At 39.2% G+C, this 22,199-nt stretch overlaps 1 protein-coding gene across 3 annotated transcripts in view; it reads left to right on the top strand.

The window, feature by feature from the left end:
* Positions 1–22,199, top strand: part of UNC13B (unc-13 homolog B) — a 247,593-nt gene that overhangs the window by 95,271 nt on the left and 130,123 nt on the right. The window lies entirely within an intron of this gene.

Genomic DNA, 22,199 nt, shown 5'->3' with positions numbered 1-22,199 from the left:
TCTTTGCATTTGACTCAATACCTGACGCATAGTACACCTCAATAAAATTTGATAAATGATTGACTTATTTCTCCTGAGATTGATTTGTTAAGATCACACAGATTACTTCTTGAAATGAGCCATACATTTTTGGTATATTGTTACCTTCTCCTCAGTTTCCCTCAAAACAGCTGGGGACACTAAAGGACTGACTTAGAGTCTGATCTATTTCACTTTTCCAACCTGTGATGTGTGTACGTGTGTGTAGGGGTGTGTGTGTGTGTGTAGGGGGGGGATTGTGATACTTTTATGTTACTCTGTTTTTTCTGTCTCATGCCAAACTCCATCAACTATAAGTTGAAGATGATGGTAATGATTGTATCATTTGTTGTTGTAATATTAGCAATAATAAGAAGTATAGGCTAGGCTTGGTTCCCAGCACTTTGGGAGGCTGAGGCAGGAGGATTGCTTGAGCCCAGGAGCAGCCTTGGCATCATACTGAGATCTCATTTCTACAGGAAAAAAAAAAAATTAACCAGGTGTGGTGGCACGTGCCTGTAGTTCCAGATACTTGGGAGGCTGAGGTGGGAGGATGACTTGAGCCTGGGAAATCAAGGCTGTAGTGAGCCATGATTGTGCCACTGCACTGCAGCCTGGCCAACAGAGCAAGACCATGTTTCAAAACAAACAAATCATAGCAGCTAACACTATTGAGGTCTTACAGTATGCCAGATGCCATTCTGAGACCTTAAGTATTCTAACTTTTTTAAACTTCACAACACCCCTAAGACAGATTTTACTATTGTTCCCATTTTTGAGATCAGGAAACTGAAGCATAAATAGATTGAGTAATTCGCCACAAATCACATAGCTAGTAACTGGTGAAGTAAATATTCAAACACAGAAAACCTGACTTAGTAGCCCCTACTTCTTTGTGAACCACTGTGTTATATTGCTTCCTTCATATTGTTTCTGAAAAGGAAAACCTCTGTCCATGGTTTGTGAATCCGTTGGTTGCCTTCAATTTGGTACATTCTATAGGCCCACTTTCCTGATAAAAGTAAAGGCCAATGGTAGAGGTGAACATTTTTTTTTCTTTATTTAAAGAAAGCCTATTTTTCATATGATTTATTACTAACTTTTGTTTTTTGCTATTTAGGGCCGAACATTTAAGGTCATAGGAGGTCAGAAGAGTCTGAGTTGAAAACCAAGTTTTCAGGTTTACAGGTCCTTTTCAAAACTCATTGTAATGAGTTCATTTTGATTGATTTAATCTTTTAAACCTTTTTCTAGGACTGCTAATGAGAAGCAAAATGTAATGATTGAGATTTCACTTCCTACTCTTTCCAGATCTCATTGATGAAATGCAATTGAAGTGATTAAAGTGCAAATGCCAAGAGGGCAGGAGGAAATAAAAAACCTTAAATAATCAAGCAACTTTATTCTCATACATTTTTCATGTGTTTACAGTCTATGTTATTTTTCTATGAATAAGCCATTCTTGTCTTTTGCCTGCTTCCTCATATATTTTTATTTTGAGAAATAAAACCTCTTAGAAAAGTTGAAAGAACAGTACCAAGAGCACTCATTACCCTTTACTAGGTTTAGTGACAAGCATTTTACCAGATTTGCTCTTTCCCTCATCCCCCTCTTATTTTTCTCTCATGTTGCTCTGTCTCTGTCTCCATACATACATACACAAAAATACAAGTATTTTATGAATCATTTGAATATAAGCTGCACACGCTATAACACATCAGCATGTTTCTGCTAAGAGCTAGGAAAGTCAACATAACTGAAATACCATGATCACAATCAAGAAATTTAAGACTGATACAGTAATATTGTCTATAATACAGTCTATATTAAGAACTCCCTAATTGTCCCCCAAAATATTTTGAAAGCTTTTTTTTATATTTTAAAAAATTTTATTTAATTTTTAATTTTTATGGGTACCTAGTAGGTATTTATGGAATACGTGAGTATTTTGATACAGGCGTACAATGTGTAATAATCACATCGAGGTAAATGGGGTATCCATCACCTCAAGCATTTATCATTTCTTTGTGTTACAGATATTCCAGTTATACTCTTTTAGTTATTTAAAAATGTGTAATAAATTATTGTTGACCATAGTCACCCTATTGTGCTAGCAAATACTAGATCTTACTCATTCTAGGTAACTATATTTTTGTACCCATTAACCATCCCTAATCTCCTCCCACCCCTAACTCCCCTTCCTAGCCTCTGGTAATTATCCTTCTATTCTCTGTCTCCATGAATTCAATTGTTTTAATTTTTAGCTCCCACAAATGAGTGAGAACATACGAAGTTTGTCTTTCTCTGCCTGGCTTATTTCATTCAACACAATGTCCTCCAGTTCCATCCATATTGTTGCAAATGACAGGATCTCATCTTTTTTTTCCTTATGGATAAATAGTACTCCATTGTGTTTATGTACCACATTTTCCTTTTCCATTCTCTGCTGATGGAAGCTTAGGCTGCTTCCAAATCTTGCCTGTTGTGAGCAGTGCTGCAACAAACATAGGAGCGCAGATATCTCTTTGATATACTTTTATAGCCCTCCCCTGCCATGATCTAATCAATAACCGTACATTTCATTTATTGTCCTCTTTAACCTACCTTCTTTTCTTCCTTCCTTCTTTTCTTTTCTTTGTTCTTTTCTTTTCTTTCTCTCCTCTCTCTTTCCTTCCTTCTTTCCTTTCCCTTCCTTTTCCTTTTTTCCTCTCCTTTCCTTTTCCTATCCTTTTCTGTTTTCACTTCTCTCTTTTCTCTTTTTTCTTTCTTTCCTTTCTTGAGAAGGAGTCTTGCTCCATCATCCAGGCTGGAGTGCAGTGTCATGATCTTGGCTCATTGTAAGCTTTGCCTACCGGGTTCAAGCAATTCTCCTGCCTCAGCCTCCCAAGTAGCTGGGACTACAGGCCATGCCACCACTCCCAGCTAAGTTTTTTTTGTATTTTTAGTAGAGACAGGGTTTCACTATGTTGGCCAGGCTGTTCTTGAACTCCTGACCTCCAGTGATCTGCCCACCTCAGGCTCCAAAAGTGCTAGGATTACAGACATGAGCCACTATGCCTGGCCAAATCTTTAATATAATAATAAAAAAATCTGACCAGGCACTGTAGCTCACTCCTGTAATCCTAGGACTCTGCAAGGTGGAGATGGGTGGATCACTTGAGCCCAGGAGTTCTAGACCAACCCGGGCAAAATGGCAAAACCTCATATCTACAAAAAAATACAAAAATTAGCCAGGCATGGTGTTGCATACCTGTAGTCCCAGCTACTTGGGAGACAGAGCCAGGAGGATCACCTGAGCCTGGGGAGATGGAGGCTGCAGTGAGCCGTGATCATGCCACTGCACCCCAGCCTGGGTAACAGAGATTCTGTTTCACCAAAACAAAAAACAAAAAACAAAACTGTGCCTTTTTGGTCATTTATGATATAGATCTTTTTTTGTTTATAAAAAAAGTTTATTCTAATTATAATCTGTGTTCAGATGGGGGTATACATTCTTACAGGTTTCTGGGAAGCAGTTTATCAATATGTACCAAGTCTTTGAATGGTAATCGACTTTGACTCAGCAGCTGAATTTCTGGAAATTTATCCTCAGTCATCAGAGCAGACAAACATATATGTACAAAGATGTTCACTGCAGAATTATTTAAGTAGCAAAATTTGAAAATGACTTAATAGTTAAACAGCAGTAAAAAATAATAGTCATTAAGGTAGAATATTATGCATTTATTAAAAATCATGCTTTGAATAATAGGAACATTTTCGTGAAACTTGGTAAAAAAAAAAAAGTGTTACAGTTATCCCTCAGTATACTTGGGAGATTGGTTCCAGGACCCCTGCATGTACCAAAATCTGTGCATAATCAAGTTCCTCACTTGGCCCTTAGGAACCCACCTATATGAAAACTTGGCCCACTGTATATGCGGGTTTCACATCCTGCATTTTCTGTCTGTGTCTCATTGAAAAAGATCCGTAAGAGGACCCATGTAGTTCAAGCTTATGTTGTTTAAGGGTCAACTTAAAACCCTCAGTGTGTGTGTATATATGCATATATATACATAAGCAATTTAAGACTCATTGCTATGAACTTAATTGTGTCTATCCCCCATTCATATATTGAAGCCTTAACCCCCAATATTATTATATTTGGAGATATGGCCTGTGAGGAGGTGATAAAGGTTAAGTGAGGTCATAATCTGATAGCGCTGGTGCCCTCACAAGAAGAAGAGATAGCAGAACTCTGTCCCTACCAAGTGAGGATACAGTAAGAAGGTAGCCATCTGTAAGCCAGGAAGAAAGCCCTCACCAGGAATTGAATCAGCTGGCCCCTTGATCTTGGACTTTCTAGCCTCCAGAACTGTGAGAAATAAATTTCTGTTGCTTAAGATACCCAGTCTAAGGTATTTAGTTAAGGCAATCCAAGAAGACTACTGCAGATTTTGGTACTAAGAGATGGATCGTTGGTGAAACAAATACCAAAAAATTCGCAAGTAGCTTTGGAACTGGGTGATGGGTAGAGGTGGAAGAGTTTTGAGGTGCATGCTAGAAAAAACTGAGATTTCCATAAAGGGATTATTGTTAGAAATATGGGCATGAAAGGTGATTCTGGTGAGGGCAGAAATCTTAGAAAGATTTTTCTTAGAAATATTTTTCTTAGAAAGAAAAGAAGAGAGCTACAGAGAAAACTTCCACCTTGGAAAATGTATAATTAATCATGATCAGAATGTTGGTATGAGTGTAGATTTTAAGGGCAATTTTTGTGAGGTCTCAGAAACAGTTAATAAGGAAATAACTGGAAGAAGGATGATCCTTGTTATCAGGTGGCAAAGAACTTGGCTGACTTGTGTTCTAGTGTTTTGTAGAAGGTAGAACCTGAGAGCAATTAAATTGCATATCTAGCAGGAGAAATTTCTAAGCAATGTTTTGAAGATGTGATGTGGCTCTCCCTTACTGCTTATGGTAAAATGCAAGAGGAGAGAAATGAGTGAAGGAAGACTGTAGGACTTCTTAGGTTCTAGAAGACTGGACCATAGAGCTATTTGACTGTGAATCTGTGCTGTTTTCCAGGGAAAGGAAAGAATTACCCTCAAAGTGACAGAGGTCATCAGGGCTGCCACCCTCACCACGGACCTGGGGGCAAGGTCATTTACTTCATTATGTAAGAGGGCAGGCCTGTCACAGCGAGGCAGCTCCTGAAAAGCCAAGGAGATAGATAATATCAAGCCAAAGATAATTATTCTTGAGTCTTAGATCTAATGGAATTCACTTTGGTAGGCTTTGAACTTGCTTAGGACCTGTCACCCCTTCCTCTCTTCCCTGTTTCTCTCTTTTGGGATGGGAATGTCTAGCCTATGTCTGCCCTACCATTGTATTTTGGAAGCACATAACTTGTCTGGTTTCACAGGTTCATAGCTGGAAAGGCATTTTGCTTTAGGGTGACTCTTTACTCACGATCACTCAAGTCTTATTTAGATGATAATTAGATAAGACTTGGGACTTTAGACTTTGAAGTGGAAATTGAACAAGTTAAGACTTTTGGGGCTGTTGGGATGGAATGAATGTATCTTGCGTGTGATAAAGACATGAATTATGGGAGGCTAGGGCAGAATTCTATGAACTTAATTGTGTCCCCTCCAAATTCATATGCTGAAGTCCTAATTCCCAATTTGACTGTATTTGGACATAGGACTTGAGAGGTGATAAAGGTTAAATGAGGTCATTAGGGTGGAGCCCTAATCTTATAGGGCCGGGGCCCATTTAAGAAGAAGAGACACCAGAACTTGCTCTCTCCACCATGTGAGGACACAGCAAAAAGGTGACCATCTGCAAGCCAGGAAGAGATGTTCACCGAAACCAAACCTTGTGGGAATATTGACCTTGGGCTTTCCAGCCTCAGACTGTGAGAAAATAAATTGCTGTTGTTTAAGCTCCTCAGCCTGTGTTATTTTGTTATGGCAGCCTGAGCACATGTATACACTTATGTAAATGCATCTATACAATATAAGAAAAATTATTAGGAAAATAATTATCAAAATATTAACCAAATTTGTCTCTAGGATATGGGATTGTGGCCTTAAATTTTTCTTAATAGTTGAAAGTTATTTTTGACCAGGCACAGTGGCTCATGCTTGTAATTTCAGCATTTTGGGAGGCTGCAGCGGGAGGATGGCTTAAGGCTGAAGTTCAAGACTAGTCCAAGCAACAGAGTGAGACCCCCATCTCTACAATTAAAAACAAAGTTATTATTAAGAAAAGTAATTGAGTCCCTGTTCATTCTTTTTCTTTTTTTTTTTGAGATGGAGTCTCTCTCACTCTGTCACCCAGGCTGGAGTACAGTGGCGCAATCTTGGCTCACTGCAACCTCCGTCTCCCTGGTTCAAGTGATTCTCCTGCCTTAGCCTCCGAGTAGCTGGGACTACAGTCATGTGTCACCACACCGGGCTCATTTTTGTATTTTTGTTGGCCAAGCTGGTCTTGAACTCCTGACCTTAAGTGATCTGCCTGCTTTGGTCTCCAAAAGTGCTGGGATTATAGGCATTGAGCCACCAAGCCCAGTTGAATCCTTGTTCTTAACCTGGGTTTGCTGCTGTCTCTTTCTGACTTTAGAAGTCATCCCACTGTCAACTTCAGTTTCTTGAAGTAATAAATGGAGGCGGTGTTCTAGATGATCTCTAGGACTTTTCTAGCTGTAGCATCATGTGATTCTATTGCTTCCTAGTCCTCAGATTCCTTCACATGGATGGCCCCTCCACTACCCAGTGTGTTAGGATCAATCCTCTGCAGCCATTTATAAGATGTTTCCAAAGTATTTTCAGAAATCACTGGGCTACTGCTCTAAAGAAACTCTCCGTTTGATACAAGAGTTACTCTGGCTGGAAGTGGTGGCTCATGACTGTAATCCCAGCACTTTGGGAGGCCAAGGCAGGAGAATCACTTGAGGCCAGGAGTTTGAAACCAGCCTGGGCAACATCGCGAGACCCCGTCTCTATTTAAAAATAAATAAGTTAAAAAATTGAAGGAAGGAGTGACTCTATCCCCAGTTATTTGTATATACTCTTAAAGGTGATGGGATTCTTTAAAAGTATTGAGGCAGACTATCTGCTTTTCCCGAATATTTTGTCTCAAGTCAAACCTTTCTCTTTTAACATTCAGTAACAACATTCTGCACTCACTTTTATTCTGTGAAGTTTTTGTCTCGTTTGTTAACTGTGATATATTTATTTTAAAATGTTGTAGGGTAATTATTGTGATTTATTATGTCCATTTGTTTTCTATCCCCCATATTATTACCAGTTGTAGCATTTAGGCTGACTTGTGCCCATTTCTTCAAAGACAGGAAAGGCAGAGAGCAGAAGAAATGATCTTTGTGGTTTTAACTTCCCAAAGCCTAAGATTTTAGGAGAATATACAAAATGTTCTGGACAACTATTATGCGAGGGAACAGAGTTTCACCTGAATCTCCCAATTTGTAACTGAGAAGAGCTTCTTTTGACTTGAATGGGAGGAGAGAGAAATGCAAGGAGAATGAGGAAAGAAAGTAAGTGACCAGGGTAGATACATTGGGACCTTGTGTCTACTTTCTGTGTTAGGGCACTGGTGAAGCAGCAGGAGTCAAAGAGGGGATGGCTAGGTGTTGTGTCTTAGGCAGATGGACCATCACAAAGAGATTCCTATGCTCCAAGTTGCACCTGCTCCAAAATGAGTCTTGGGCTTTCTAGAAGTGGGAAAGTGAGCCTCTGGTCCTATTGGAACCACCTGGGTAGGAATAAGAGAGGTCTCTCTCAGAAGTGTTCTCTGTGTCCTAGTGACTAAGGACTGGAGGAGACCTGGACTGTGTTGATGAATGCCAGTTCACAAAGGCATATCCATGCCATAGGCAGTCACTTCACTGCAGTGTCTTTTTCAAAATTATTATTACACTTTAAGTTCTGGGTTACATGTGCAGAAACACTGCAGTGTCTTATTCACATGCTGTGTCAGTATTCAGCGCAGTCTTCATGGGACAGGGGCAAGACTTACGTTGAGACTGAAGGATGAAGATGTGTTCTAAGAGTGATAACATTAGTTTTCCTAGGAGACATTGATCTCTTTGTTGGTGATCGTTGCCTCTCTGGCTGATATTGTTTGGTTGTTCCTCCCCTCTGAGGAGTAGGTGAGTGCTGGCTTTCTCATTGGGGTGCATGTGTGAGTCTCCAAATGTTACTTTTGGGGACTCCCTGGGGTCTTATGTGAATGATTGCTCTGGATTAACTTCCTTTGTCCTGCTATTGACTACTACCAAAAGATGTACTTAGCTTGTTGCTGCTGTTATCCAGTTAGTTAGAGGCTTCTTGAACAGGGAAATATCAAGATAACTCAGACTCACCCACATTCCACAGAATTCATATGACCCATGGGAACTCACTTATTCTTGCCCTGAGAAACAAAGGATATAGGCAAGCAGTTCCATTCTCTTCTCCGTCTCCCAGCCCTGCCTCCTCTGTCTTCTTTGGCTGCTTAGATAGGTACACATTTCACATCAGCAAGTCTCCTGTCCAAACAGACATCCACCCCGTCTGGCTCCACTCCCGTTCTTGTAGGCATCCCTAACCTTTGTGAATTGTGAAGCTCCTCCTCACTTGGATTTAGAGCAGAAAAATACTCATTTTTCCCCTCCCCAGGAGGTGGAGAGGGGAAGGAGTAACCTCTCTTCACCAACAGTTGCTCTCCCAAAGGTTTCTGGATCCCACATTGACATAGACATTGTACAAGACAGCTGACAAGGATCTAGTTAAATTGTCCTAACAAAATTTCCTGGCCGGTGTGGTGGCTCATGCTTATAATCCCAGCACTTTGGGAGGCTGAGGCTGTCGGATCACAAGGTCAGGAGATTGAGACCATCCTGGCTAACACAGTGAAACCCTATCTCTACTAAAAATGCAAAAAATTAGCCAATTAGCCAGGTGTGGTGGCAGGCGCCTGTAATCCTAGCTACTCGGGAGGCTGAGGCAGGAGAATTGCTTGAACCTGTGAGACGGAGGTTGCAGTGAGCCCAAGATTGCACCACTGCACTCCAACCTGGGTGACAGAGCGAGACTCCGTCTCAAAAAAATTTCCTAAAATCTAGATTTGTCTGATTATTTCCTCATAATTAGATTCAGGTTACTGCACAGGTGATGTCAATTTGTCCCTTTATTTGTGATGCTGATGTTAATTATTAGTTCAGATGATGTTTTCCGGATCTCTTTGTTGCAAAGGTATTTTTCTCCTTTGTAACTCTGTAGTGGCAGTGATACTTTGAGACTGTGTGTACACTGCTTTTATTTAAACAAACTTCCATGCATTAGTTTTAGGATGTATTATGATCATTGCCTAAATTTATTATTACACTATGGTTGCAAAATGATGATTTTCTAATTCTGTCATTCCTTTTTAAAAGGAAAAAACGGTTTTGCACAATTCTGACACCAAGTATGTTTTCCATACCAAGCAATTCTCTGCTGACATCAACTGAGTGTCCCATGACTTAATTCTGACACTAGAGATGTGGAGTTAGTGCAGACCCTACAGATTAAGGGCTCAGTCCCACAAGACTGCCCCACACTTTAGGCACCAATCATGCATCCCAGGTTACTGCCTGAACTTCTGACCAACTGGCTATAAACTGGAGTTCCCACAAACCCCTCCTCATGTTTGATAATTTGCTAGAATGGATCACAGAACCCAGGCAAATAGTTAATTTGGTATTACCGATTGATTAAAAGGATATTTTAAAGGATACAAACAAATAGCCAGATGAAGAGATACACTGGGGGAAGTCTGGAAGGGTCTGAGCACAGGAGCTTCTGTCCCTGTGGAGTTTTGGGTGCACTACTCTCCCTGCTTGTGGGTGCATTTTTGTTCACCAGTATGGAAACTCTCTAAACCCCTTTGACTGGGGTTTTTATGGACACATCATTATGTAAGTATGATTGGTTAAATCATTGATCATTGGTGATTAATTAGCTCAACCTTCAGCCCCTCTTTTCTCCCTGGAGTTAGTGGGGTGGGACTGAAAGTTCTAACCCTCTAATCACAAAGTTGGTTCTTGTGGCAACTAGCCTCAGTCCTCCAAGAGTTATCACATTAGCACTAACTCAGTTATGATTGAAAGGGGCTTATTATGAATAACAAAAGACAATCTTCTTATCCCTATCAAGGAGTTAAAAGGGTTTTAGAAGCTGTGTGCCAAGAACTGGGGTCAGAGACCAAATATTTATTTCTTATTGCGTCACACTTTTATTATACTGAGTAGTTGTCAGTCTTTTGTAAAGAAGAGCTTTCATTCTTCTCATACTCCCTACCCCTCTTTTAAAGTGAGTATCACTATGGACACATGATTTTTTTTTTTTTACCCAGTGTTTTGTAATTCTGTTCTGCCATTTTCTTTGATGCTCAAATTGTCCTGAATTTGACCTGTGAGTGTTCCTTTTAACTGGATCCTGTGTCATTTTGACATGGCCCTATCATTCTTTGACCACTTCCTTCCTTCCTTAGTACAAAATATTCCAAGTTCATCTTGTACTTTGCCTCCTCAGTCCTAGAATAAGTCGTTTCTCCAATGAGCCTGGTTATTTTCAGTGGGGAATGGTATTTAGAAATCAGGATCTTGGCACTAGTTTTGCTCGTTGCTATAGGAGGGCTCTTGCTTCTTGGCTCTTTGGATGGAACTAGGAGACACACTATGTTCATACTGGTATCACCAATTAACACCCTTATCACAAGGTTTTCCTGGTCTTTTTTCATTCTGTCTCTCTCTCTCGCACGCGCTCTCTCTCTTATAAATATATATATACGTGTGTGTGTGTATATTATGCACATATATACACATATATATACATACACATGTATATACACACACACTTATATATCTTCCAATGAGAACCTCTATTCCCAAGAACACCAAATTATTTATTCATTTGCTGTGTCCAGTAATGTACACAAGCAAATTTTAGGATTAATATACCCAGTGCTATTACTAACAATAAGACAATAGTCTTTAAGATTCTTGAAAGTTTTTTTTTTTTTTGAGACGGACGGAGTCTTGCTCTGACACCCAGGCTGGAGTGCAGTGGCCGGATCTCAGCTCACTGCAAGCTCTGCCTCCCGGGTTTATGCCATTCTCCTGGCTCAGCCTCCTGGCTATAGCTGGGACTACAGGCGCCCGCCACCTCGCCCGGCTATTTTTTTGTATTTTTTTAGTAGAGACGGGGTTTCACCATGTTCTCCAGGATGGTCTCAATCTCCTGACCTCGTGATCCGCCCATCTCAGCCTCCCAAAGTGCTGGGATTACAGGCTTGAGCCACCGTGCCCGGCCGAAAGTTTTTTTTTTTAATCTTAGAATATAAACTCACATAAGATTACAAAACCACCAACACACCAAGAATTTAACAAAATTTTATGTCATTGGTATCTATCCTGTATTCAAGTATCCCCAGTTTTCCCCCAAACTTTCTTGTCCTTTTTGTACCATTGTAGAAGTTAATCAAGGTTCACACATTGCATTTGTATGTGGTATGATTTGAGTGAAGATCATCTTTTTGCATGTGGATTTCCAGTTGTTCTAAGACCATGTGTTAAAAAGGCATTTTTGGCCGAGTGTGGTGGCTCATGCCTGTAATCCTAGCACTTTGGGAGGCCAAGGCGGATGAATCACGAGGTCAAGGAGATGGAGATCATCCTGGCAAACATGGTGAAACCCCATCTCTAGTAAAAATACAAAAGTTAGCTGGGTGTGGTGGCGGGCGCCTGTAATCCCAGCTGCTCAAGAGGCTGAGACAAGAGAATCACTTGAACCTGGGAGATGGAGGTTTTGGTGAGCTGAGATCATGCCACTGCACTCCACCTGGGTGACAGAGTGAGACTCCGTCTCAAAAAAAAAAAAAAAAAACAAAAAACAGACACCCCCCACCCCCGCTTAAATTGCCTTTGCATCTCTGTTAAAATCATTCTTACCACCACCACAAATTCCCATTACTTTCCTTCCTTTTGGCAGGTTAGATTTTATATATTCACATTAGAAGGTGGATATACTTTCTTTTAGGATATGTTCTTCAGATGTGGCCTCAGCTGGGAGTTGGTAGCAGATACCAAGAGATGCATGTGGCTTTTTGCATGCTTGAGCCTCAGGACATCATGTTTACTTTTGCAGGTCTTATTGCCCCTCAATTTATAGAGCTGTTCTGAGGCTGTGCAATCTGATTTGCATATTTGATACAAATCTTGCAACAAATGGTATCAGTATAATATAAACATTTAGCTACAAGGCTAAGTGGTCAGAAGTTGAGCTAGAAAGATAAACTGGTCTGTTCCTTTTCCAAACATACCTAAACTTTCTAAGGTATTCACACTTCACTCTTCAATAAGGATAATATTTCTACCTATATCTTGTCAAATAATGTAGCAACACACCATGTGGCCATACCAAATAGTCTGACTACTACTAAGTTCAACAACTTTCTGCTCTTTTCAGTTTTTATACATGTCTGCTTTGCCTACCCACTGTATTAATGACAGTATCACTGGCTACAAATGAGAATTGAATCAAAAGTGATTTAGCATCTGACGAGGGTTTGGTGAGATGACTACTTATACTGCTAGGGTATGTAAATTAGTACAACCTTTCTAACTCAGTGATTTTACTTCTAGGAAGTTTTCAAGGAAAATAACTAGAGGTACAAAGGAAGATTTATGTATAGGTTTTATTTATAATGGTGAAAAATTACAAAGAAAGGAAGTATGGATAATTATGGTATTTCGATATGATGGAATGGTATACTTTTACATAATTTTTTAAGATATAGGAAATATTTATGTGTATCAGTTTTTAAAAATAGGATCGTAACCTGATTAAGATGATCTCAGTTATCTAAAAAATAAATTATATACATATGTACATAGAAAAACCACAAGGAAATATAGTTTTAATAATGGCTTTCAGTGGTAGGATTATAAGTAAGCTTTTTTTTTTTTTTTTTTGAGACGGAGTCTCACTCTATCACCCAGGCTGAAGTGCAGTGGCACAATCTCAGGTCACTGCAACCTCCGCCTCCCAGGTTCAAGCGATTCTCCTGCCTCAGCCTCCTGAGTAGCTGGGATTACAGGCACCTACCATCACACGTGGCTAATTTTTGTGTTTTTAGTAGAGACAGGGTTTCACCATGTTGACCAGGCTGGCCTCAAACTCCTGACCTCAAGTGATCCACCCGCCTTGGCCTCCCAAAGTGCTGAGATTACAGGCGTGAGCCACCACACCTGACCCGTTTTATTTTTTCTTTATACTTTATTGTACTTTCCAGATTTCCTCCAAAGAACATGCATTTATTTTATGATAATTTTAAAAGGGATAAATATTTTAAAATGACCCAAGCCTGACAATACAGAAGCAAGTTATCATAGATTCACTTTTTAAATCTGAATTTGAGACTTAGTTGAATGATAATTTATTGTTGAGATTGACATAGTTTAGTTCAACAATACCAGTGATTCCTTCATTGAAAATTCTAAGTAGCTTTTAGAGTTGTGATGTACCTTTTATTGATGATATCCCTAAAGCCTCCCTTAACCACTTACCATGTCTGAAACAAAAAGCTTCTGGGGTCTATGTTATTTCTATATATATTATGATCTCAAAGATAGCTTGAACTTTTGCTTGAGATATAGCCTACCTTGGAGTTTCAAAGAGATTTTTCTGGTTATCTGTTCAGGATTTGTTTCACTGGTTTTGTGACAATATTGCCTATAATTAGTGATCTATACAAATCATAAACCAAAATATCCTGAGTATGAATCATTCTTTTAAATTAGTAAAACAGGGCATAACCCAACATATTGTTTAAAAATTTTCTTGAAGAATGAATCAGTTCAGAACAGTTGGATGTGAGTCACATCATGAATAACAAGTGACCAAACATTCGGAAGCATTGCCAGTAATGAACTGCTTAGTTGTTGGGTTGTGACAAATTATTTGACCACCACAAACTTCAAAAGAATTTCTTTTACCAGCATACCCCAAAGAGGCATGTTTAATAAAATTACTTTCCCTTCCTCATTTTCAACTCTTACTGTCAAATGTCCTGGTGCTAGTGTACATTGCATTGATATTTGTTGATTCTTAGATGGGAAGCAGTAGGTTTTCAATGCTTTCCACTACTTTTCAGCCATTAGACCTGATACTTATATCCCTAGTGTGCACCATATTCAAATACTCCTCTTATAGCCTCTTATTATTCTTGGTCTCCATCTAAAACTGTTCACTGCCACTCTATTACCTGTCTTATTTCTAATATTCTACCTGTTAGGGGAGGCAGAGAAATAGGTCATACTGTATGTGTAACTAGGTATTCCCCACTTGAAAGATGAGGTTCCTGCCTGCTCTACAAGTGATGATGGTATAATCCCCAACTAAAATCAACCACAAACAAAACTCTAGGCAGGTACTGCCAGTGCTTCCCTTAGTCTCATTTTCACACCTACCAGAAACAAGACTAGCTTTAGGCCTGTGGGCTATGTTGGCTGCCTCTCAATGGAGGCTAGGACTTGCTTTCTTAGTTGGGTCTTATGGACTTTCAGGAAATGTTGTCCACTTGTTTTTGGTCCAGGATACCTTTCTTTTATTCTGGACCCACCACAGCCAGAGGGAGCTGACCCAAGTGGCAATTACTGTGTCAAAGGTTGGTCATGTAGAGTATGGGACTGTCACTCCACTATTTCATGCCAGAGGACACCATCTTGAGAGGATCTAGTGCTTTCTGACGATCAGACCTAACTACCTCACACAGCTCCAAGTAAAAAAGAAGCCTGGCTAGAAATCTGTATCTGTATTACTTATTTTCCATATGACAGTAGGCACCATGCTGATGACCCCTGCCTATCAGGAGATGTATCTCTTAGACAGCTTTGTGGCCTCGCACTCTCAACTAATACTAGCATTCTTTTCTTTTCTTTTCTTTTTTTATAGAAATGGGGGTCTCACTATGTTGCCCAGGCTGGTCTCAAACTCCAGGCCTCAAGCAATCCTCCTGCCTTAGCCTCCCAAACTGCTGGGATTACAGGTGTGAGCCACCTCACCCAGTCAAGAATTTGCATGTCTTACAGATTCAAGAGTGTATAGTAGATTAATCCATGTTCCTAATAATGTCTTAAAGAGAACCAGAATCTCTCACTGTAACTGAAGTTTGAAGGCACAGAACTCAGAAAATCTGTCCTCTGTATCCCCTTGTAATGACATGTTCCTATTCTGTGGCAGGCCCTCTGAAGACATTAGCAGGGCCTGCTAGGACTTCTGACAGCCTTCATAAAGAATGCTCCACAATGAAATTTGGGGGACAGATGCCAAAGATAATCCTGGGAGACCTGAGAGATTATTGAACTCTCTCCTGATGCCCAGATTCCTCTGGGACATTGCTACCTTGGGTATAAATGCATCTACTTCTTGAAGCCATAATATAATATGTATGCTATTCACTTAAATTTAGGACCCTATGAGTGGGCTATTTAGTCCCTACACCAGCTGGCCTTTGGCTGCATCCAAATTGCAGTGCGCTCTCATAAAAGAGATGTCCAGCTCCATAATTTCCCAATCATTTTTTGTCATACTGTGAAATCATACTTCAATAGATATCATGGGTTTGGAGCATTTTATTCAGTGTCCTCTAGGTTAAAATTCTGTGTTCTCAAGTCATTTGTGATTTAAAGCTGTAGAATGTATTGGTTTTCTTGTTAGTTTTGAATTTTTTTTTTTTTCTTTTCTTTACTTTGGCTGGATAAAGTTATGAATTCTTAATGGCCACTTTGCATGGTATTGTGAAGAGCAGCTCAGAGTCTTTTTTTCTCCCAAGTCTCCCAACCAGTTATCTTTTTCTGCATCACTTGTTTCTAGGAAATGGGTGAACTAGGGTTAAAACTTTGGTCGGCTTGACTCAAATGTCTGTGTTCTTTCCGCTGTACCACCACCCTGTGATGGCAAAAATCTCATGGGCTATAATTTGCCATTCAGAAACATGTGCTTTTCTTATGTGGCTACTGCCCTTTGCTTTAATTAAAATTAATTCATTTATTGAGTAGCTAATATACTTGGTATAGAAGTTTTAAAATATTAAAGGGAGTATAATAAAAGGTCTCCCTCCTGTTCCTATTCTCCAGCCACTTGAGTCTTCTCCCCAGAGGTAGTCATCATTAGCATTTTCTTGTGAATCATCTGAGAAGTTTTACTGCTGTTTGAATATACAGGTATATACATCAGAGAGATCTTTTGATTATTCTTTCCATCCTTTGAATTGGTTTTATTTACTCATTCATTCATTCATTCATTCATTCATTCATTCATTCATTCATTCTGAGATGGAGTCTCACTTTGTTGCCCAGGTTGGAGTGTGTGTAGTAGTGTGATCTTGGCTCACTGTGACCTCTGCCTCCTGGGTTCAAGTGATTGCCCTTCCTCAATCTCCTGAGTAACTGGGATTATAGGCGCCCAGAACCACGCCAGGCTAATTTTTGTAGTTTTAATAGAGACAGGGTTTTGTGATGTTGGCTAGGCTAGTCTTCAACTCCTGACATCAAATCATCTGCCTGCTTCAGCCTCCCAAAGTGCTGGGATTACAGGTGTGAGCCACTGTGTCCGGCCTGAATTGGTTTTAGAGTACCATATACTACAATAAAATGTCCACAGCTAACTTATAGTTGAGATTTGAATACTTCTTGATCAGTGTCCTTTTTGGGTTCTCACTGTGTTCTAAGGATTTATTAAAAGCCACAGGGGCTAGGTGCAGTGACTTGTGCCTGTAATCCCAGTACTTCGGGAGGCTGAGGTGGGTAGGTTGCTTGAGCTCAGGAGTTCGAGACCAGCCTGAGCAACATGATGAAACCCTATCTCTACAAAAAATACAAAAATTAGCCTGATGTGGTGGTGTGTGCTTGTAGTCCCAGCTACTTGGGAGGCTGAAGTGGGAGGATCACTTGAGCCCAGGAAGTTGAGACTGCAGTGAGCCAAGATTATGCCACTGCACTCCAGCGTGGGTGACAGAGTGAGAGCCTGTCTCAGGACAAAAAAAATATATATATATATATATATATAGGGAATAAATAGATGGTTTATTTTATTTTTCCCATGGCTTTCCATAGCAAAGATCTGTTTCCCAAAATCCTGGCCTTGAATACAATAGAAATGTTTCCTCTGTCTGCACTCACCCTCCTAGAATGACTTTCACATATTTGTTCCTGGGTCAAGAACTTCTGCAGTTTATGTCCATAGAATATGTTAGTTTCCTTACTAATTTTGAATTTGTAGTGGTCACTTTTTGTGGTGTTGTGAAGAGTTATTTTTTTCCTCTTCCAACATACTGAGTCCCTTTCTTAAACTTTTTTAAAAGTAGAAATATGTAACATGTGTACTACAAAAGTCTTCAAATGATTCAGAAATGTGTAATATACAAAGTGAAAGTACTCTTCAATTTCCCGCCTCTATTCCACTCCGGGATAACTACTCTTCACAGTTTCGTGTATATTCCCCTAACATTTTAATTTTTATTTTTAAAAACTGAGTCAAAATTTTAGTTATGCAATGTCTTTCAATGATAATTGTTTTCCCTCCCACAGAGGCCGAATTGTTCTTTTTGTCTGAATTATGAAAGGATAAATGTAAAATAAAAAAGTTTTAGAGCATAATAATGGAACTAATACCCATTAGCCTACCACTCATCATTATCCTTTAGCAAGTTTAGTAATGTACTCAAAACTTTTTCTTAGATTTATCATTGCTCCCTGAGCGATCATGTTTTCCCTCATGAGACTGGTGAATTGCAAGGGTGGGGACACAGTCTTTGGTTTCTTAGTTTTGCTGTCTGATGTGTTAGGTACTCAGGGAGTGATGCTTGGTTGTTTGCCCCTGAGGAACCTCATCCCATCCAGGTTTTAGGGGAAGACAATTTAGCCTTTAGAGGAAAAATAAAGGAGAAAAAAAAGAAAAAACAATGATCATTGAAAGAGAGTGTAATTTGCAGTATTTTCTGGAAGATGGCATCCTTTTTCTTCGGATTGGAAATTTACTTTCTCCAGAGCTTGTAGATTGCTAGGATGCTTCTGTAATTACGACTATTAGACTCATATTCAGCAATTGAGACGTGAGGTTGGCAATAATTAAAGCTTTGTTGGCTATATTGTAAGGTAATTTATAAGCATTAGAATGCTCACGGGTATCCCTAGTAAAAATGACATTGAAGGAGATGCCAGACAGAGAACTGTCATACTTTTCTTAATCTTTCCCGTGAAGCTTTGAGACTCCAGCATTACAGAGAAGAAATCCAAAGCCCTTGAGTACAAAGGAGCTTATCCATTGTAGAGCTTTTCATTTTCTCCTTTGCAAAGGCTTTTATATTTTCTTGGGGGAGTTCTTGTTCTTAGTGAGTAGCTACGTAAACCAGGGAGTATATTTGCAGAGGCCAGGAAATAATTAATGGGAGAATGCGAAAACAATGAAAAGATCTGAATCACAACCTAGACTCAAGTCAGAAGAGGAAATTGTACAAAGACAGCAACTTGAATATGTAATTTATAATTACATATTCACAGTGTGTACCCAGTAATACCATGGAAAGTACCCTCAATGGGTACACAGTAATACCATGGAGAGAAGGAAAGTCCCAAGGTGGCAAAGGAATAAATAAATGGTTAAGAATGGCATAAAGTTTGTTCAAGAAGGCTTTCCAGAAATATATGTTTAGAAATTACTTTTGAAAGAACTAATCAAAATGTGTTCATTGAAATGAAAAGTTGTTCACAGTAGTATAAATGAAAAGGAGGAGGAGACGATTACAAAGATGCAGGACACACTGACTTACAGAACAGTGATGTCATAGTTGTGCTTTCTAATCTGCCAGAGGAAATGAATCCCCCTGTCGTTGTTGGCCTGCAGAAAGCCAAGATGTACAGGGCTCGCCCAGTTTAGCAGATTCATTTCTTTGGGAGCTTTTTCTTTCTTTCACTCCAGATACCTAGAGTCCTCATTGTCATCTATCAGCTTCTCTCTGTTTAAATGCATCGTAGGAATTGAAAGTTTTGAGCCACTTAATATTTTGGTGGTTAAAATGTTGTTGCTGTGACGGAAGACCTGTTTCTGTGAACACTGGAAGCAGAAGAGCCTTATCATTACTTTTTACTTATTTACCCAGGACCACATGCCCTGCAGGAAAATAGGATTGCATTACCAGCTGGCCTCCACTCTGCAGGTTCATCCACTTCTTCAATGTCCTCTATTTCTCCTTCTCATTTTTAAAATCCCAGAAGGCATATGTCCCCAGGTCATATACTTCTTTTGCCACCTTTCTTCTACCTTTTTGCCACTTTTTTTTTTTCTGAGCTTCCTATATTGGCTCTTGCATTAAAGCATCCTAATCATTCTGGAGTTCCGTAGGTAGCTGATTCTTGTTTATCTTATAAGTAGGATATTTTCCCCATTTTATTTTATTTTTTGAAAGGAACCACATGTGTAAGGTACAAAATTCGATATAAAAATGTATGCTATGAAAAACAGCTTTTTTTCTGTACCCTGTCATTTAGCCATATAGTTTCTACCCAGAGGTAACCACTACTACCATTTACTGTGGATTTCTCTAGAAAAAGTTTATACATTCACAAACATATAAGTATATATTCCCCATCCCCACGAATGGTAGTATGCTATGAACTGTATTTAGTGTCTTGCTTTTTTTCATATATGTATGACTACATGTAGGGAACATATTCATAATAATGGATATTTTAAAAACTGAGGTGAAATTCATGTAGCATAAAATAGGCCATTTTAAATATATAATTTAGTGACGTTTAGTATATTCATAAGTTCTAGAACCATTACCTATCTAGTTCCAAAACATTTTTATCCCCCTCAAAGGAGACCTCGTACCCATTAAACTGTCACTCTCCATTCTCTCCACCCCTCAACCCTGGCAACCACTGATCTACTTTCTGTCTATGGATTTACCCCTTCTCAATATTTCACATAAATGGAATCATATAGTAGTAGACCTTTTGTGACTGGTTTATTTAGCAGCATAATGTTTTTGAGGTTCATTCACCATTGTGGCATGTATCAGTCCTTTATCCCATCTTATGGCTGAATACTAATTCATTGTACGGATATACCATATTTTGTTTATCCATTCATAGTTGATGAAATATGGTTTTTTTAACCACTTTTGGCTATTATGAATAGTGCTGCTATGAACAATAGTATACAAGTATTTGAATAACTATTTTCAATTCTTTTGGGTATATACTAGGATTAGAATTGCTATTAATGTACATTTAAGTTGCTTCCAGTATTTGCAGTTACAATACTGAAATTGATATTTTACATACATAATTTTATACATGTGTGAATATCTCTGTTGGATGAATAGCTAGAAGTAGGATTGCTGGGCCAAAGCATTGTACATTTACAATGCGTTTGAATTTTAAAATATATTACAAAATTGCCCACTGTGGACGCTGTACTATTTACATTCCCGTTAACAAAGTATGAGAGTGCTTTATCTTCCCTTAGCTTTTAGGGATAGTCACCCTTCCTACAAATTATATTGCAGAGATAGCACACTGAGGATAGCCATAAGCAGACAGTTCCTGTGCCATGATTCACTGAGTCTCCTTTCTGCTTGCCTGCTTAGCCTATCTTTTTCTCCTCTACCATCTGGGTCCTCTGATTTTCTGATTCCCCAAAAAGAGGTCTTGATAACTGGGCCTTTTGTTTAGTGTCCTGGTCAAAGTTCTTCCTCTGGTTTAACTTCTGTCTTTCTGCTTACATGTTCATTTTGGGTAATCCTTTGATTTCGTTTTCAATAATAATATTGTGGAAGTAGAGAGGAAAGTGCTGAGGTGACAGAAGAAGAAGTAAATGGTTGAGAATGTTATAAAGTTTGTTCAGGAAGGCATTCTAGAAAAGATGAGTTTAGAGATGACCTTTGAAGAAGTTATTTGGAATGTACTGTTTGAAAGGAGACATTGTTCATAGTAGAATAAATGAAAAGTAGGAAGAAAGGGTTCAAAAGGTAACATACTCCACCTCACCCCACTCCCCAAGTCCTGGTCAAGGAATCTCTTACTGGCTGGAACATTCTTTTTCTCTACTATCTTATCCCATTGGGGAGTGGGGAGTAAAGGATCAGCCAGTCCACAGCTTCTGGTACCTCCAGTCTAGGACTAAGACTCTGAGAGACAAAAAAATATACTAGTTATGGACTCCTTAGAGTGAGTGCACAGGGAGTATTATTTTAGTGGTAGGGCAGTGCAATGGGTCTAGGACTGTCGGTAAGAGTGGGTGATGAGTTTTACACTAGATATGTGGTATCAGTGGAAGCAGCTGATATTGATGTTAATTATAGGTGCTGGCAAACTAACAAAGAAAAGAGAAACTATTACAATATGGTTTGGCTGATAAAAATATTGTTAATTTTAGTCTTCTGACTCATTTATTTATTTCTGTCCTGCCTTCCTCCAAAAAGAAATTTGAGGTGGTTAATTGTAGTCATTACATCAACTTATTATCATTTATGTTCAATTACAATTATACACAATTAACCATGTTAAAAATGTCAGATTAATGTATCAAAGTTTCATTTGCTAGCAACACTTAAGTGTCTATGCTGAGTACAGTGTTATATATGCATAAAGGTCAGTTATTACCATAAAAACATGGTCATCTGATGGCTTCATGTTATAGGTTTCACTGGGAGGCTGAGGTGGGTGGATCACGAAGTCAGGAGATTGAGACCATCCTCGCCAACATGGTGAAACTCTGTCTCTACTAAAAAATACAAAAAATTAGCTGGGTGTGGTGGTGTACACCTGTAGTCCCAGCTACTCAGGAGGCTGAGGCAGGGGAATCACTTGAACCTGGGAGACAGAGGTTGCGGTGAGCCAAGATTGCGCCACTGCATTCCAGCGTGGTTACAGAGCAAGACTCCATCTCAAAAAAAAAGAAAAAAGAAAAAAAAAATTAGCTGGGCATGGTGGTGTGATCCTGTAATCGCAGCTACTCAAGAGGCAGAGGTAGGAGAATTGCTTGAACCCTGGGTTCAAATGTTGCAGTGAGCTGAGATCACACCACTGCACTCAAGCCTGGGAGTGAGAGACTGTCTCAAAAAAAAAAAAAAAAAAAAAAAAAAAAAAAAAA

This window comes from Piliocolobus tephrosceles, chromosome 14 (assembly GCF_002776525.5).
Source record: "Piliocolobus tephrosceles isolate RC106 chromosome 14, ASM277652v3, whole genome shotgun sequence".
Taxonomy (NCBI): domain Eukaryota; kingdom Metazoa; phylum Chordata; class Mammalia; order Primates; family Cercopithecidae; genus Piliocolobus; species Piliocolobus tephrosceles.
This window is presented reverse-complemented; position numbering and strand designations above follow the sequence as displayed.